The sequence below is a fragment of the Hemiscyllium ocellatum genome, unplaced genomic scaffold, assembly GCF_020745735.1.
Source record: "Hemiscyllium ocellatum isolate sHemOce1 unplaced genomic scaffold, sHemOce1.pat.X.cur. scaffold_270_pat_ctg1, whole genome shotgun sequence".
NCBI lineage: Eukaryota > Metazoa > Chordata > Chondrichthyes > Orectolobiformes > Hemiscylliidae > Hemiscyllium > Hemiscyllium ocellatum.
In genome coordinates, this window is record NW_026868173.1 from 604,655 (window position 1) to 624,687 (window position 20,033).

The window sequence follows — 20,033 nt, forward strand, 5'->3', positions numbered from 1 at the left end:
TGTTTTCAACAATTAAACTGATAGTCATATAGCATATAAATAGACCCTTCAGCCCAATCAATGCCAGCCAGGAAACACCTACAGATATTTTTTTCCCAGTTACCTGAAGACCTATGACCTACTATGCCCTGGCAGTTTTTGCTTCAATGCTGCATTGCCTTGTATTATCTGTGACCTGAGTGTTTTTTGTTCTTTCAATATATGCACAAAATGGTTTTATTGAAGTAAATAACAAACTATAAAGACAGCAGCAAGCTCATCAGATCAATTAAAAATCCTCATTTTTTAATAATTATTGAAAATACGATTGTCTTTTCAATTGATTTGGGAATTTAATGGAGCTAGACCAGCATTACTTGCCCTGGAGACGTTCCAGTCCAGTTGATGTTGGTCCATCCAAGTGGCTGGTAGGATGGAGTACCAGCAGTGTATCTCATGTGCTGGTTTAACTGCTGGTGAATGGAGTGTTACACACGCCACCATGCTGTGATGAACAGCTCGCAGGAAAACACAGGAAATCTGACTCATTGTCAAACCGAACATATAGGATTCAATTTATTATTTTTCTGAGAAATAGCAACCTTACAGATACAAGTCTATATAATAATGAAAGGAAGTCTGCTTCTATGTTATTGGTGTCCTTAAAATAACAGTGTCAAGCAGCTGGAGGATTCTTGCACTGAGCATGTGAATTAACATGGATGTTTTCAGAGATGGCTGGGCTGTCCTAGGTTAGTAATTGCTGATAATCCATGGGATGAGTCTCGTTTGTAATTTTGCCACTTACTGAGCACAGTTTGCCAGAACAAACCAACAAGTACCTTTAGTTGGTGCGTCTGAACGTATCAGAGCTTTCATGGCTGCCACCATATGGAATCATATAAAAAAGACAAGGTCCATCGAGTCTGCACCACCCAGTGCTAATGCAAGTGTTGTATAAATTTTATGAAGTTCCCTTCCTGATCAACCCACCAAGGCAATGCATTCTAGACACGGGCCATCCTCTAGATTCAAAACATATTGCACAACTCCTCTCTCAATATCCCATTTTTCACTTTCAACATGTGTCCCTTGTTTTTGACCCTTTGACTAAGGGGAACTGCTGTTGTCTGTTCACTCTGCCTATACCTCTCATGCTCTTATACACCTCTGTCAGGTTCACTGCTTACCCTTTTCTGTTACAAACGCAAGACTATCTTCATGGTTTGAGTTCTCTCTTGTTTTGTCACTTCTTCCAGAGTTTAGCATCTCACATATTTCATTGTTAATTTTTATATGGCCCTCTGAACGATCTCTTTGTACCTTCTTGTAATCTAACACGTTCCTCCTCACCGTGACCCATCCAGCTAATCATTGTTCATCCACAACATTGTTTATCATCCTCCAATACACCCCATATCCCACATTAATATCATCAACATTTAGGACTATCAGAAACAAACCTTCATTTCCTTCCTGTTCTACAGATCTATTGCAGAGGAAGAAATGGGAATTCCAGTCTCTTGTTTTTATATTTTGGTGAATTGCCAGCGTGATGCAGTTGAGGTCTTTTATGACAGAGCCACAAATCATATTTTGGACATGGAGCTGAATTCTACTTTTACACTCCACCTGTCTGCATGTATTATTCAGAAGGCTTGTATATCATTAATTTTGGACGAGCCTTTGGCACTGTGTACTGAAACGTTGTACATGGGCCTGCAGCTTATCCTGTAAAACATTCACTGCAATAGTCAGAGCTGAAGTTATTTTTTCATCTGCAGGATGGACCCAGGTTCATTCAATAAGTTTGTTTGAAATAGCTCGATGGATGAGGATAACGATTAAATTAAATTCTGTATTATAAACACACTATAGAAGATCAATTCACATTCTCATGTCTACGTTGAATTGGAAGCAAATTAAAAGAAAAAGCACCACAGTGCTGAATATTGTTTTAACAAGTGACATCATGTTGCAATAATGCGTTGTGGCAAAAAGAAAATGTCTGCACTTGATGGAGATACAGAAAGGCAGAGTGAATATGCAACATGAACAAGAATCAAGTGTAAATAAAAAGGTATGAGGAACCTTTTCTTAATTTTCAAAGGAAACAAGAGACCACTTTTCCTGCAGTGATGTTTGATATTCCATCTATCTCACTTTTCCAACTACGTGCTTTCTCCTGCCACTGATGGGACTTCTGCCACACCTCCTCCTCCCCTTTCCTACTCTTTCCTTACTCACCTACTTCCCTTACATTGCCTCTTCTAATGATACCTACCCTTCCACTGACTATATCCCTTCACACTTCTCGCACTGTATGTCACACCACTTCCCCTGTCACTCCCACTTTCCCTGACCCTCCCTTTCCCTTTTTGCCATCACAGTAGAAGCTGTTGATTTCTGTGCGACTACTGGTCATTAGTGAATGGTGAGCTTGGACTGTTCAATGTCAAACAGTTTCAGACAATAGGATGTTTGTCACTGTCTGATGCACCGTTCACAGGATAGTTTTGTTCACTGTTGGTACAGATTGGAGCTTCTTCCTGTCCGTCTGTCACAATATTTAACCAAACAGCCTCATCACAAAGAAGACAACCAACTTCTGACAGAATCGGAAGGCCATGTATCAATTTTCTTTGAATATTGAGGGGACATTGTTCCAACAAACAATGGTCTTGTCTTTTGCTCTTTATTCTTTCAAGTGACCTTCCCATGTAATTTGAGGTGAGTTCAGAGTGAATTCCCTTTCAATCGAAGCAGGGCTTGACTGAGGGTGGAATCGGCACCCTCAGTGGGCCTTTGTGGGCGGCACAGTGGCACAGTGGTTAGCACTGCTGCCTGACAGCACCTGAGACCCGGGTTCAATTCCCGACTCAGGCGACTGACTGTGTGGAGTTTGCACGATCTCCCCGTGTCTGCGTGGGTTTCCTCCTGGTGCTCCGGTTTCCTCCCACAGTCCAAAGATGTGCGGGTCAAGTGAATTGGCCATGCTAAATTGCCCGTAGTGTTAGGTAAGGGGTAAATGTAGGGGTATGGGTGGGTTGTGCTTCGGTGGGTCGGTGTGGACTTTATGGGCCGAAGGGCCTGTTTCCACACTGTAAGTAATCTAATCTAATCTAATCATGGACCTTGAGCAAAACTGTAATTAATGGGAACTGGAGAACATTCTGTCCTGGTAATGGGAGCAATAGAAAAATCAGTCGCTGCAAGGTATCTTCCAAGTTGCGTGCCATCCTGACGAGGAACTAATTTGATCTTCCTTCACAAGTATTTGAAAAAAATCTTGGAATGTCCCGACAATGTGTGGATTTGCATTACTTGGATTGAAGAGAAAGATTGTAGCAGCTCTCTGGCGACTTACCCAGAGTTACTGGAGACGACAAATAAACTCTGCCCTTGCTAGTGCCTTCCAAATCCCTGGATGAATATGTCCCGTTAAAGAAAAAAAAAATTATGTTTGCACATTTTCATCTAACGTCTCGGAAAGCTAAGACCTTGCTGGATGAGTATCAGGACAGTGACATCAGGAGCATGACAAGACATTGATAACAACTGGAATCGTTAATCCTGTCTGTTAGTTACAAATGATCGATTGTGTGATGTCAGTGCAACTGAGTTCCACATTTTCATAATGCGTAATGGTAGTCATTCTCATATTTTTAAAATTTTCATTCAGAATCCATTACCAAATACTCGAGAGCCAACAGAAATGGCAGCTTCACTGTTCCCTTTCAGATCAGACAAATATCCACAGACCAAAAGACTAAGTAAGTTGAAAGTGCTGGAAAAGCTTAACAAGTTCTGAGCAGAGAGAAACAGATTTAACTGTTCCAATGAATCCTCAAAAGGAACCCCCCATGAGCGGTAAAGATGACTGATGAATTTTCTGCTTTCTGTTAAAGAGGCATACAGTGTGTTAGGCTTCATTTGTAGAGGGATTGATTTCTGGAGCCACAATGTCATGTTACAACTATACAAAACGCTGGTGCGAGCACATTTGGAATATTGCGTACAGTTCTGGTCCCTATATTACGGGAAGGATGTGGAATCATTGCAAAAGGTGCAGAGGAGATTTATCAGTATGTTGCCTGGTCTGGAGGGAAGGTCTTCTGTGGAACGGCTGAGAGGGGGTTGATAGAGACATACAATATGAGCAGAGGATTAGGTAGGGCAGACAGTGTAAGTTGTTTCCCCTAGGATGATGATGTCAGCTTGTACCAGGGCGCATAACTACAAATTTAGGGGTGATAGATTTAAGACAGATGTCAGAGACAGGTTCTTTACGCAGAGAGTCGTAAAGGTATGGAATGCCCTACCTGCTAATGTAGTCAACTCAGCCACATTAGGGAGATTTAAACAATCTTTCGATAGGCACATGGATGATTTTGGGATAGTGTATGGGGATGAGCTGAGAATAGTTCACAGGTCGGCACAATATCGCAGGACGAGGGGCCTGTTCTGCGCTATATTGTTCTATGTTCTATATGTTGCTGTCCATATGAACAAATACAGTGATGCAACAATGGATGTGGCTCCTCAGAAAAGTTACATTTTCTCCCTCTCTGAGCTGAAACATACAACAACGTTACCCGTGCACCAACGTGAACCATGTAATATCTGGTTAAACATTCCCCTGATTGCATACTCCATCCCTGTTATTTGTTCCATTTAGGAGTGATTTGTAATTTATCATTTGAAAATATTTTTATAAGCGGTTTCATAATTATTGTACAATAAATTCATGTCTTTAAAGTACTGTACTAAAATGAATATATCATTTTATTATATTAAATCCTTAGTTTTATTTTCTCATCCCTTTGCTACGCCCAGCACACTCTCCTGTGTCCTTTATGGTTCAATGTAAACATCTCTTATTTTCAGGCCTGAAGTGCCCTGACCTTGTAGGCGTCATGAGAGTATGCATATGGTTACTTTCCAAGGTCAGAGGAGTCCAAACCAGAAGGCATAGATTTAAGGTGAGAGGGTTAAGATTATAAAGATACCTGAAGAGTAACTTTTGTACACAGAGGGTAGTGTGTGCATGGAACGAACTGGCAGCGAAGGTGATGGAGGCTGGTACAATGACAACATTTAAGAGGCAATGGATGAGTATGTGAAAAAAATGAGAGGATTATGGGTCTAATGCTGGCAAAGAGTACGACATCAGATTGGAATATCTGGTCGGTGCAGATAAGCTGGACTGAAGGGTCTGTTTCTGTGCTGTATGACACTGTGATTCCATCAGGCTTTCATTCCAGCAAAGAGTAAAGTGAAACTTCAGTGAAAAGCTTCGAAAACCATTGCATATTTTTCTTTCAGTTTAGGGGTTCATTACTAGACACAATGCATCAGATGTAGTCTCAGCATTGTCATGTACAAATGCAGTAATACATCCTAATGATTTAACCCAATAGCCTTTGCATAAAACAGCAAGATTTGATACCCTTTCCTAATAGTTGGCTGAAACTGCTGACTAGTTTTATGTGGCTCATGTACTGGAATGCACAAAACATTATGTACCAATGAGTTCTGTGATTTTCTCTCCATTTAAGTAGGTTACTGTTATTTTCTCTGTTCAACACAACACTGACTTTTCTTAACATACATTATACTGTTTTCTGCCAATGTTTTGCTCACTAACTTCCCCTGTCTATATCCCATTGCAGAGTCTCCATGTGCAGTTAAATGACGACCTTGATGAATGAGCTAACTGAGCTCCACGCCAATCAGTCCTCTCATCCAAGTCATTGGTATAGATTGTAAATAGTTGATAATCTCACACTGATCCCCGAGGAACTCCACACAGTTACAACTTTACAACCTAAATATCCCGAATGTTTATTCCCTGACAGTTAATCGGGTTTCCCCTGTTGCTGAGCAGCAGGCTAGAAAGGTTGGATAGCCTCATCCTACACTGTGTAATGTACTTCGCCAGTTGAATGACTTCAATCTATTTATATGTATATACTTGGGGGGCGGAATGGTCTCCTCCTGTCTCATTATAACGATGTTAAATGGCTTAATGGGATCTTTCTTTACTTCTGTAACATTACGGAGTGCTTGAGAGAACAACACATTGGTTAGGAGCAGCAGTTGTCCACTCAGCCCCTCGAGCCTGTTGCACCATTCAGAATGTGCATTGTTAACGTGATTGTAACTACACATCCCCTTCCTGTCATTCCTAATAAATATGGATTCTCCAGTTCATCAAATTTCTATGGAACGCAACCTTGAGTGTTTTCTGTAATCCAGTCTTCACTGCTCCCTAGGGATGAGAACATCACAGATTATGTTCTCATCTCTAAAGAGAAAGGAGCAGTCTGAAATGGAAAGGTCCTTATTCTCAAAATGTGTTCCCCTCAAACCAATCACCACTCTTTTGATGTATAAGGAGTCGACAATTAGAAACAGATATCGCCCACTCAGCCCCTCAAACCTGTCCACATTCCCATTAACTCTCCTAAAGCAAATACTTATCAAATTCAATCTCCACTGACCTCGTGGAAAGACAATTCCAGGAAAGATCATATGAGCAATGAACACTGGAGGAGAATGAGGCCATTCAGCCCATCTTTACTGCCATGACATTTGATCATGGCTAAAATATTTCTGAACCCCATTCTCCTGCCTTCTCCGACTAACAAATGATAACTTATTAATTAAAAACGTATATATCTCTGTATTAAAGATGGCGTGTACCTGTACATGGTATTATGTTTGAGTATTTATGTGTAAACCTCCGTATCTACGTGCACATCTCTGTGAGCATGTGTTATGTGTGTTAGTGTCAGTATCTCAGTTTGTGTGTGCCTCTGTCAGCATCTCTGTGCAAACATGTTTTTGAAGTAAATAGATTGAGCTTGGAATCAAAATCTTCCTCCTCCTCTCTCTCCGTCTGCCCCTGTTATTCATAGAGTTCATAGAATCGCTGCAGTGTGGAAACAGGCCCTTCAACCCAACATGTCCACACTGACCCTTCGAAGAGTAACTCACCCAGACCCGTTCAAATGCTATCTTACACTTACCCATGACTAATGCCCCTAACCTAAATATCACTCGGCACTATGGACAATTTAGCATGTCCAATTCACCTAACATCCACAACGTTGGACTGTGGGTGGAAACCAGAGCACCCAATGGGAACACGCAGACATGGCGAGAATGTGAAACTCCACACAGGCAGCTGCCTGAGGATGGACACGAGCGCTGGTGCCTGGTGCTGTAAGGCAGCAGTGCTCGACTCTGAGTTTTGTGATTAGATTTCCCTCTGCTGGACTACCACACACTGCATCGGTGACACAGTTTTTAACTCTGAGAAGATAATAAATCCTTTGCTGTGACTCGGTCAAATTGCATGGCCGTTTGATTTTTCAAACAATATCTTTGGAATCACAGAGCAGTGTTGTCTGATACTAAGCAATGTTGTTCCTGCGTCATTACCAACACTTTTTCCGGAGTTTTCAATACATTCTCAGGTAACTTTTAAGCATTGAAAGTCACAGAGTGAGAAATAAATTCATCTCATTTCCTGACAAAATGGTTCACTCGGAGGTGAGCATTTCCATTCTGACAGGCCAAGTTTATTTGCAACCCTCCATCTACCAGCAGTTGATGATGATGTCAGTTTGGATGGTGCTGTGAGCTGCTGCTCTCTCTCCCTCCCAGACTGAATCCTCGAAAGCTACCACCCTATGCTGCTGTCACTGCAGCAAGGTGGGATGGCCAACTATGGGAGAGATTGCGTTATTTTAAGCGCCACAGAAACTGCCAGAACTGCACCCATATACCGACACTCGACAGAGTCAAATACAGACACACAGGTACAGTGGGGGAGATGGGTATTGGGCACTCCACCACCCGGCTTGGCCCTTTCTGTCCTATTCCAAGCTGTCTCTCATGGAATCGGAGACGGGGAGGGATGGAGTGAGGGTGGGCAAGGGTGACCTTGTTTTTAGTGCTGGTGTTGGTCGGAGGGGGAGATGGTGACGTGTTCAGAGGGAATCAGTGTTGCATCCATGTGGTGCTATTAGTGAGGGACGTATAGTAGAGGGGAAAGAAAGAGCAAGAGAGGGAAGATGATGCATGCTGCCGTGAGGGTGTAGAGCATGAGCCTTGTTCGGGGTTTGGTGCTATAACAGATATACAGAGATTGTGAGGGAGCAGAAAATACAGTGAGCCTTATCCTGACAGCGTGGGGAAAGATATTGATGATTGTCCTGTATTGATGGACATTTCTTAAGACCGCGGACACTGAACTAATCTGGGTGGTGAGCTCAGACCATGCTCGATGGGTCTGGTGCTGTGGCCCTCTCTGGGAAGAGAATGGTACCTCTCTGTACTAGCCCATTCACCAGGTCCTCAGTGCTCCTGTCGACAAACTTCGGTGTAATTGTCCCTATCTGCCATGCTCAGGGCAAGCTGTGCAAGGCAGCTCCAACCTGAGAAGGCTCAACTATGTGCCCATTGGCCTTTTAAAGACGGCACCAGTGCTAGGGGTCACAGAGTATCCGGGGTATCCGGGTAATAGTGAGTACTTCCAGCCATGATGGGTAGGAGAATCGGCTGGCATTGAATGAGAGGGACACCATGGGGTGGGCTGGGTAGTTACTGAGGTGAGTTTCATAAGATAGCACCAGGGAACTAGCTCAACCTCGTGAGGACATCCCTCTGTCACACTCAATGAAAATGTCGCTGAGTAAAATTATTGTTAGATTCAACCCAATGAGTCAAAGATTCTGCTGACCACAATCCAAGTTACAACGCTGCAGCTGCTTGGCCAATGCTCTCCATCTCAGAGAAGGAGCTAAAGTCACCTTACCCTTTGGAGATACGGCAGTGTGGAGGGGTGGTTGAGGTTTCATGGAGCACTTTATGGCAAGTCATCATAATTCAATTAGATTTAAAACAGAGTTTGAAAATGATGAACCAGGACTAAAACTTAAAGTTCTAAATTGTTGAAAAGCCAATTTTGGTGATATTGATTAAGAATTTTCCAAATTCGATTGGGACAGATATTCGCAGCCAAGAGGGTCAGTTGAGAAGCGGGAAGCCTTCATAAACGAGACGTCAGGAATAGAGAGACACTATGTCCCTGTTAGGGTGAATGGTAAGGATTGTCAGTGTAAGGAATGCTGGAGGATTGGAGAAATTGAGGTTCTGTGCACGGATAAAAGGGAAGCATATCTCAGGTATAGACAGCAGGAATTGAGGGTTTTTTTCCTTAATTCATTCGCGGGGTGAGTGCGTCCCTGGCTAAACAAGCATCTATTACCCATTCCTAATTGCCCAGAAGGCAGTTACCAGTCAACTACATTGTTGCCGGTCTGGAGTCGCATATAGGCCAAACCAGGTAAGGATGGCAGATTGTTTCCTTAAAGGATGTTCATGAACCAGATGGACTTTTCCAACAACCGGAATGGTCGTCATTAGCCTCTTAATTCCTTATTTAAAGTGAATCACTAGAAGAGTCTGAAGGCAAATAGAGTATACCTAAGAGGGAAATTGGGAGCATAAAAATGGGACATGTGATAGCTTTGGCAAATAGAGTTAAGGAGAATTTCAAAGAAATTCTACAAATACGTCAACGACAAAAGACTAATCGTGGCGCGAATAGGACATCCTTAAAGACCAGCAAGACTGCCCATGTGCAGAACTACAGGAAATGGAGGAGGTAGTGAAAGAATATGTTGTATTGTTATTTACTGTGGAGGAGGATATGGAAGCTAGAGAACTTGGGAAATAAGTCGTGACATCTTGGAAAGTGTTTGTATAACAGAGGAGCTGCTGGATGTCTTAAAACATGCAAAGGAACGAAAATGTCCTGGTTTTTATTAAATGCGCTCTCGAACTCTGTGGGAAGGTAGGGAAGTGATTGTTGTGCCCCTTGCTGTCATCAATAGCCACAGGTAAAGTGCCACAAGACTGGAGGATTTAAGATGGGTAATAAGGAAAAGCCAGTGAACCTGATGTTACTGGTGGGTGAAGTGTTGGAGGGGATTATGAGGCATAGGATTTTCACGCATTTTGAAAGGTAACGACTGATTAGGGATAGTCAACATGACTTTGTGTAAGCAATATTGTGTCTCACTGACTTGACTGAGATGTTTTTGAAGAAGTGACTAAGAAGATTAATTGGGATAGAGTGGTGTACATTATTGATGTTGAATTCAGTAAGGCATTGAATAACATTGTGCATGGTTAACTGTTTAACAAGGATGGTTAATATGAAATACATGGAGAACTAGCCATTTGAATACAAAACTGGCTCAAAGGTCGGAGACTGGGTGGTGGTAGAGGGTTACAATATCCTGGCAAAGGATAACAATGCCCCCCTTCCCCCCCTGCGGTGCAGATAGTCAAGTTTATTGAGTAATCCAATAGCACGTCCTGCAAAGCCCTGCATTTTAGCCGTTACCTTACCACAGTTTATGGTGTCTGAGCTGGTTCTGTGAGGCAGATTCAGAATTTGAGGAAATGAACCATTCCAGCAGATCTGGCCATGTTTCGATTCAATGTTTGATTTCTTGGGATTGGACTCACCATTGTCTCACTTATCCCGTTAGTGCAATCCCCCATCTCCTTATCCATATTTTCACTAAGTTAGCAGTTAATAAGTCACTTGTTTTTTTTTGTCTGCATCTTTCCCTGGCTTTAGTTTTTGACTCCCTCATGCATCGAGTGCTGGCATGGTGAAACTCAGTATCATTGGAATGGCATGTGTCAGGCTGTTGTTCACTTTCCGATGTGTCCCATGTGGTGTTCCATGGACAGGGGTGTTCCTGCAGATCTGACTCTCATATTTGAAACTTGGTATGCTCCTATTCACGGAATGCCTCTGTTTTTCTCTCTCAGTTGACTGTGCAGTCAGTAGCACGAGGAAAATACTGGAGTATAATTCTAAAGCAACAGGCATCTAACTTGTAGCTGAGGAGCCTCTGACTGACTCTTGTTTCTGATAAGGTAGTGGATATGCTAGGGATGAGTTGCTGGAGGTTGTGTTGTGAGCTGCCTCAGACATTCAGAGAGACCTGAGGATTTGGTGACCCAACTCTGGATGGAACATGGGGACGGTAGTTTCCGAGTCTGTAACATGAACAACAAATGGAGCAAAGGCTGCAGAGAGGGGAAGCTCTGAAACCATGGAGTGAGGGCGTGTGGGGAAATTTATCTGCTTATTTGTCTGGTTTTTTTATGCCTGGATAAGCACACCCTCTTACTCACCACGTTACATAGGCTGATGGACACTCTCCGTATCTGCTCCACTCACGCTCTCCCTCTCTCACATGCGCACACGTGCACTGCACTCTGTCACATGCACACATGCACATGCAGCCTCTCTCTATCCCTCCCGCACTCACACACACAAAGTCACCCTCACTTTCTCTCAAGTGCACAGTGTCTCTCTCTCTCCCCTTCACACAGACAGGCCATCTCTCTCACACATTTGCACACGCAATTGAACCACATGTATGCAAATATAAATCTGCGGGGTGCTTTTGCATTTGCCCATTTGTATTTGCAGATGCATTTTATTTTGTAGCAAAAACGTACAATTTGTCGATGTGATATTTTACAAACTCTGAGCTTGTAAGTAAAACAAATCTGACTCCAGATGAAGACACAGACAGCGTCCAAACAAGGTCTCACGCTTAGAATACATTGTCTGGCCGCAAGTGTTACTTCATTTATCTGATGCTAGTTCCAGGTAGTGACTTGAAATAATTTCTGCGATTTGCATATTAATCAATCAAACTTGCACCTCCATTCTAACTGATTTAGCATTTCAAAGTCATCTTAGGTGTGCACAGTTCATGTGCATAAGTTGTACTACCCTTTGATCTTTTCCTTATAACTTCTGTGTTTAAGGTCTTCCTCTCTTTTCCACCTAATGAAGGAGCAACGCAATGAAACCTTGTTGTTACAAATAAACCCATTAGACTCTAACGTGGTGTCGTTTGATTTTTTACCTTGTCCAACCCAGTCCAAAACCAGCGGCTCCATATCATGGTGTTTACTGGTTAGCTAATCCTCTCCATTAACAAATAAATTGTTCCTAATCCTATGTGTTATTGTCTTGCATATTAATGTTTTGCGAGGCACTTTGTGCACTGATGTCCGGAAGTCCAGATAGAATACATCTATATGATTCCCATTTTCCACCTTGCTTATTACGTTTTTTTTTCCCCAGAAGCTGGTAAGCCCGGGTTGTTTACTTTGGAGCAGAGAAGACTGAGGGGGATGTGATTCAGAAGGATAAAATTACAAAGGGCATGGACAGGGTGGATAGACAGCAGTGTTCATATTAATCAAATGGCCAAAAAGAAAGGAACACACTTTAAAATGAAGGGTTTGAGGATTAGAGAGGATTTGAGGATTTTTTTCACCCAGATGGTGTTGGGGTCTGGTATGTACTTCCTGAGAGGGGAGTTGCTACGGTATCCACATAACAGCTAAATAGGACTTGGGCGAGCTTTTGAAGTGTTATAACATTCCTGCCTGCAGGCTTCATGTTGGAGAATGGGACTGGTGTAGGTAATGCTGTATTTCGGACAGTACAAAGATTATGTTCCTATGACTTTATGGTGTGGACATGGATTAATGGGTTTCTGAAGAGAATATTAACAAGAATTATAAGGGTGAACTGTCAATGGAAACGGTGAGAGAAAACAAGTGCACCTTTTTACAGTCTGAACACAGAGGAAGATGAATAGAGAATAGGGTAATAGCAGAACTCTGAAGCACTACTTCAGTTCAGTCTTCACTGAACAAAACAAACCAAACAAATCAAATTTCCCAGCAAGACTGGAAATCTTATGTCTCGAGAGAATAATAATGAAATTAATAAATAAATGCTTTGAGAGAAATTATTTGGACTGAAAGTATGGTTGAATTTAGAATGCAGATGGAAGGTGAGAAGGTAAAGCCCAATACCAGGATTCTGGGCTTACTCAAAGTAGGCAACAATAGGATAAGGGAAGCGTTGGATCAAGTTGACTGGAAGCTAATATTTATAGTGGAACCATTGATGAACAGTGGATGGCTTTCGAATAAATTTTTCCAAGTGCTCAGCAGCATCATGTAATAGTGAAATGGAAGGAATGTAGGAAAAAGGGTAATCTGCCATGGACGTCTCAGGAATAAGGGAGGCGATCAGAATAAATAAATGGTATAAATAATGGCAAAGACCCGTGGGAGACTAGAAGAGTGTGAAAACTCTAAAGGTCAAAAGTGAGCAACAAAAAAGTTATCAAGAATCATAAGATACATTATGAGAGTAAACTACCTCAGAATATACATTCAAACAGCTACCCTTTGATCTCTTTTAAATCTCTTCCCTCTCACCTTAAACCTATCCTCTCTTGTATTGGACACCTCCACCCTGGGGAAAAGACCTTGTCTATGTATCCTATCCATGGCACTCATGATTTTATAAAGCTCTGTAAGGTCATCCCTACCTCTCCTTATATATATAAACATGCCATTTTAAATACTTTTGTTCCCCCTTCCAGGTTATAACCTCCTTCCTATAGCAGGGCGACAAGAATTGTACTCAGTACTCCAAATGTGGCCTTCCCATCGTCTTGTACAGCCACAACATGATGCCCCAATTCCTAAAGACAATGCTCTAACCGATGAAGGTATGCGTGCCTAATGCTTTCTTCACCGCACTGTCTACCTGCGACTCCACTTTCAAGGAACTATGTACCTGCACCCTAGGTCTCTCTGCTCGAATATACTCCCCAGTGTCCTACTGCTAACTATATAAATCCTGCTCTAGTTTGTCTAACAAACTGCAACACCTCACATTTATCTGCATGAAGCTCTACCTGCCAATCCTCAGCCCACTTTCCCAGTTGATCAAGATCTCATTGTTCTCTAAGATAACCTTCTTCACTGTCCACTATTAGCACCAATTTTGGGGGTTTTGTGTACGAACTTACTATACATTGCTCCTATATTTTCATCCAAATAATTTACATTAACAATGAACAGCAGCAGCCTGGTCCTTGTGGCACACCACCGGTCACAGGCCTCCAAGTGAAACAACAGATCTCTCCCAGCACCATCTAACCCCTAGTATCAAGCCAATTTTGTATCTAATTGGCTTGCTTTCCCTGATCCTCTGAGATGTAACCTTATTAATTAGGTTACCACGAGGAACCTTGTTGGGCCTCACTAAGGTTCACGTAAACACCGTTTGCTGCTTTACCTTCATCTATCTATGGGCAGCATGGCAGCTAAATGGGCGGCGCGGTGGCTCAGTGGTTAGCACTGCTGCCTCACAGCGTCAGGGACCCGGGTTCAATTCCCACCTGGGGTAACTGTGTGGATTTTGTACATTCTCCCTGTGTTTGCGTGGGTTTGCTCCAGTTTTCTCCCACAGTCCAAAGATATGCAGGTTCTGTGAATTGCCTGTGGTGTTAGGTGGATTCATCAGGGGCAAATATAGTGGGGTTGGGTTTCTCTGCGAAGGGTCGGTGTGGATTTGTAGGGCCGAGAGGCCAATTCCCACACTGTAGGTAATCTAATCTACCCTCCGGACCACGTCTTCACAAACTGAAAGCTAGCTTTGAGACGTGGATTCCCAGACACAAAGCCGTGCTAAATATGCCCAATCAGTCCTTGCCTTTCCAAATGCATGTAAATCTGCCTCTCGGAATCTTCTACAAGCACTTACCCACCCTTGATATCAAATTCACTGGTCTGTAGATTCCTGGGTTGTCCTTGTATTCTTGTTACACATAATGCAACAACATTAGCTGTCTTCCTGTCCTCCAGCACCTCAACCGTGACTGACAATGATACACAAAAGAAAGTCAAGGGAACTACAAATTTCCTAAAGCAGAAACAAAGACAGAAATTTGCTGGAAAAGCTCAGAAGGTCTGTAAGCATCTGCGCAGTGAAATCATAGTTAATGCGTTACAAAACAGGGTAAAACCCCGCCCCTCCCCAATCCATGCGCTAACTTAAACTTGCAACATGGAAAAGATTTAGCCCGTGCTGTAACCTATAAAAATTCGGAAGGCCAAGAACCATCCTAAAGGTCAGTATTTAAAGTAAAAAAAAACAACTTTTTAAAAGTCTAACAGAGATTAATAAACTAATAACTACTTGCAACCCCTTTCTCTGACTATCTTTTACTTTCCCTCCTGCAATACTGGTCCAATAAAAACACCCCCATTAAGATTGACCAAAACATCCAAATTTCAGAACCATCCAGCTGTCGAATCATCTCTTTGTATCTTCCTCTATTCTATTTGCTTCACCTTAGAGTTTCTGTTTCACAGCTCATTGATAAATAAAGCTACATTTAAGAGAGATAGTCTCTGGGCAGTCTGCCTATGTTGCTGGCATGGCGGTTCTCCCCCAAGTTTCGATTTTTTTTGGCTTTATACCCAAAAACAGGGGGTCAATTCATTTTAAAAAAAGTTGTCAAAATGCCAAATTCAAACTCGAGTGTAGTTTAGTTTCTTGGGACATAATTTAAAGTGATTCATCAATTTTGATTTTATTTTTGTCTCATAGCAAACCACGTTCTGCCAGCTTCTGTTCCAAATGTACATTCTAAATATTGCAGAGGTCACTGTGTTTGTAAACCCTTCAAATCCCTTAAAGGTACAGTACCCTTTACACGTTCCTAACACCTTCCCTCTCAAAGAAGAACCATCATAATGAAACAGTGGTATCATTTGGTTTCTATCCTTTAAGCACATTACCATAACATACAGATATTTTAAACTTAAGTGCACCTTAACTTCTTCCCATATGCCTATATTTATCATTGTATAAATACAAATCTTGTCTAAACTTTACCAGTTAAATCTGTGAGAACACATCTATGATTACATTTTTAATGCATGTTATATGTACAATTTTTAGATTAAAAGTCTGCAATCTTTGACTCCAATGTAATAGTCTTTAAAGATTTCAAAGAATATATGCAGATTGGGATCCGTGCACACAACCGTCTCCAACACGCTGTTTGTGAGTACACTTTAAAATATTATAAGGCTAGTAACAAACTCATGACTTTTTTCTCAGTAATGGAATATTTTCTCTGGTAGATGTTGAGTTTCCTTGAAAAGTGCAATCCTATCTCATGGTCCTATTGCAGTATAGCTCCAACTTCTATGTCACTCACGTCGATGGCAACTTTGAAAGTTTTGAAGGGTTTGGTGTAGCTGAAACTGGTTTGGTGAACAATATTTCTTTTTAATGGTCGAATGCCTCCTGGCATTCATTCCACTAAAACTTTGTGTTCTTCAGCAAGTCGGTTAATGGTGCCACAACACTGCTGACGTTTGGATCAAACTTCCGATAGAGTTCCTCGGAAACTTTTGGCTTTTTATTCTATGGGGTGAATCTTCCATGACCGATATTTTGTCGCAAGAACATTGTATCTGCTTTCGTGAATCCAGTTTTGTTTAATTTTATCACCAGGTTTGTCTTTTGTACTCGTTCAAAAGGCTCTGCCAACTGTACCAAGTGATCTTTCCAGAACTAACGAAAGATCACTACGTCTTCCAAATGGACTGCACAGTTTTTAATCAGGCCACAATTTTGTCTATGAGTCTTTGGAATGGGTTGGGTGGGTTTGTCATTCCAAAGCGCATCACTTTGAATTGATACAGTCTATTTGGCGTTACAATTCAGAAATGTCTTTCACCATCTCTGATAAAGGTACCTGACAAAAACTACGCATTAAGTCCAACTTGGCGATGTAACTGACTTGTCCAACTTTCTCAATACAGTCCTCTAATGTCGGAATTGGATATAAATCTGATTTTGTAACAGTGTTGACCAATAATCCAGCCAAAATCATTGAGTCCCATCCGGTTTGGGAACTAAGATGGTCAGCGAGCTCCACACACTCTGGCTTGGTTAGATGATGACCTCATTGAGCATGACCTCCACCTCCGTCTGGGCCGGTCTGGCTTTGAGAGGATTAAGACGATATGGATGTTGTATTATCAGAACAGTGTTCCGAAGTATACTTCAAGAACAATAACATTAGTCCTCCCTATATTATTCTCACCTTTGTCCTCATAGTGCAATAACAACCTTTCAACTGCGTTCAATGCTCCTGAGACAGCGTCCACTGCTCAAAGACTTGGACTTTTAACCATAGTTTGAGACATGTCAAAATTCGCAACATTTGGATTTGATTCCTCACTCTGTGGGGCAGTAACTAATACCTGTTTTTCCAATTCTTTCTCTCGTCTACTTTTCAGGAGGGGTCGTACACTTTCAGTTAAAACCCAAAAGGAGGGATCTTCGAATATGGGAATTGGCAACAGAGGTGCTAGTTTGTTTACTGCCTGTGGTCTACCTACTATTTGGCATGTATGACATGTTACCAAAAGTTAACCACATCTGTGTGCATTCCAGGTCAATAAAAATGTTTTTGTCCCTTAGCCTGAGCCTTTCGTACCACTCGGTGTCCTCCCACAGTAGGTCACGTGTCACCTGTAACACTTCCTGTCTCTATGCCACCGGCAACATAATATGGTGCACTTCAGCACATCACTCCTCTGCGCTAACCTGCCGCAGTCTTCACTTCCATCTTAGGATGCGATATTTCTGGTAATAACCCTCAGGAACACCTCTGCCTCACTTTCAGAGTGCACATCCACATATATATCTTTTATCATCTTGCCTGTCTGTTGCAAATCCCTTAGCCTTTCAGGACCAACCATCTTTATCTGACCCTCTGTTTGTTCATGTTTGCCCTGGACCAATACGTTAAACAAGATGTCAGCTAACTGAACCTTAACTCCTTCATCGTTGTCTTTAGTTTGTGCTTCCTGCTGTGACTTATGATAGTGGGATCTGGTTACTGTACAGTCTGGGAAAATACCAGTATATTTCTGTTTTGACTCCTCAAATTCTTGGTCTTCCTTGGGCTTCCTTGGGCTTCTCCACAACTAGGGGTATCACTCCTAACTTGGACCCTGCTAAACCATTATCAAGAACAAACTGGATTCCTGGAACTGACATTCTGTCAGTCATTCCCATGGTTACTTTCCCAGACTTGAGTAGGCACTCCAACCTGATCTTATGGAGAGGAAAGTTAAATTTCTGTTCAACTATCCCACAAATTGCGACCCTCTCGGGTAACAGATCAGAAAGACTGCAAATTTTCTCATCTCTTACTATTAGAAACTGGTTAGATCCTGTACCTGTCGAAATGATAACTTCTTCTTCTTCTCACTCTGTTGTTTCTGAGTAAACTATACTCAAAGAGGCGAATTCTTTGTAGTGATCAGATGCTAACTCCATACCTGGCCCCTGCCTAGGCTGTGCACTTTTCAGCAGCTTTTCGCTTCTTGCTGGGGTTTCCTTTAATACTTTCACTAATGTCATTGGTTTAACTTATTTTACCACATCTTCTCCCACAATGCCTTTCTTAATGACCAGCACTGTGACCTTACATGTCCCATCTTATGGCAGTGAAAATACCTTTTACCAGTTCCCTTCTGAAACCACCGGCACTGAAATCTTCTGTGTTCCACTCTATGACAGTAAAAATACCTGAGGCCTTTCATCTCCTTTCCATTCTCTTGGGCATATTCTTTAACCTGTGGTAAACTCTTATTCTCTACTCATTCTTTTATACTATAGCATCCCCCCTTCTCGCAAATTCTGTCCCTCGCAGGAAGAAATTCTGGCTGGAAGCTTGTCTTATGCAGTAACATGCATTCATCTGCTAACTCTCCTGCTCTTCTCAATTCCTGAACTTCCTGTTCCTCCACATGATTTCTTATCATCTCTGGAAGTGAGTTCTTCAACTTCTTCAGCAGATTAATCTCCATTGGAGCCTCATATGTCACATCTATCTTTAAAGCAAGCATCTATCTATCAAAATGCCTATATTTAGTTCTTTCAAACTCAACATAAGTCTGACTTGGTTCCTCCTTTATGTTTCTGTTCAGCTGTCTATGTTTCTGGTACCAATTTGTGAGCACTTCAAACAACTTTTTTGACGTCTTCAGTATCCCTTAACTCCTCATTTGACAGCGGACAATATACTTCACTCACCCTACCTACCAGTTTATTTCGAACTACCATCCCCCATAAATCCTTGGACCATTCCATCTGCCTAGCCAAGTTTTCAATGAAATAAGATTAGATTAGTTACAGTGCGGAAGCAGGCTCTTAGGCCCGAAAAGTCCACACGGATCCACCCGAAGTACTCCCAGACCAGTTCCCCTACATTTACCCCTTTACCTAACACTACGGTCAGTTTAGCATGGCCAATTCTCCTGAACTTCACAGGAAACCGGAGCAAACCCACGCAGACCCGGGGAGAATGTGCAAAGTCCACACAGTCAATCGCCTGAGGCGAAAATTGAAGTCGGGTCTCTGGCGCTGTGATGGAGCAGTGCTAACCATTGTGGCACGGTGCCGCCCTTCATCTCTTCTGCTTCAACATTTTTCTCATCAAAATGTGCCAGAGTTTTGACATAATTGTATGAATCACTATCTTCCCTTTTACTCTGCATCCTATTAACTTGACTTTGCTGACTAAATCGCAACATCCCAAGTTCAAATTCTCTCTCTTTTTGCTCAGCTGTGAACCTTCTCTTTCCCTTTTTTTTCTCTCTCTCTCTTTTGTCTTGCTTTCTGTTTCTTCTCTCTCTTTTTCTCTTTCCCTTTGGTTATCTTTACACTCCATTTCCCTCAACTGTAATTTAAGTTTTTTCCACTGTACTGCCCTTGTCTGTTTCTCTGACGGACCTTCGTGTTTGAGTAATTCCCTGACAATTTCAGCTTTACTTTTTCTTTGGTTAAACACAAAACTATGCTCTTCGCTAATTCTAAAAGTTTGGCCTTTACCATTCTTTCTAAACTTTCTTGGCAAATTTGAGAATCATCTTCAAACCTCTCTCAAAATTTTAAGAGCCATTTATCTCACTTTTAATTTATCCAATCACACGTTTCGACATTCTATTTAAAGATCTCAGACACTAACATGCAAATGTTTAAATATACTGTGCTTTTTTCATACCTCAAATCTATTCAAATCTACACAGATCACAGTTTAGAT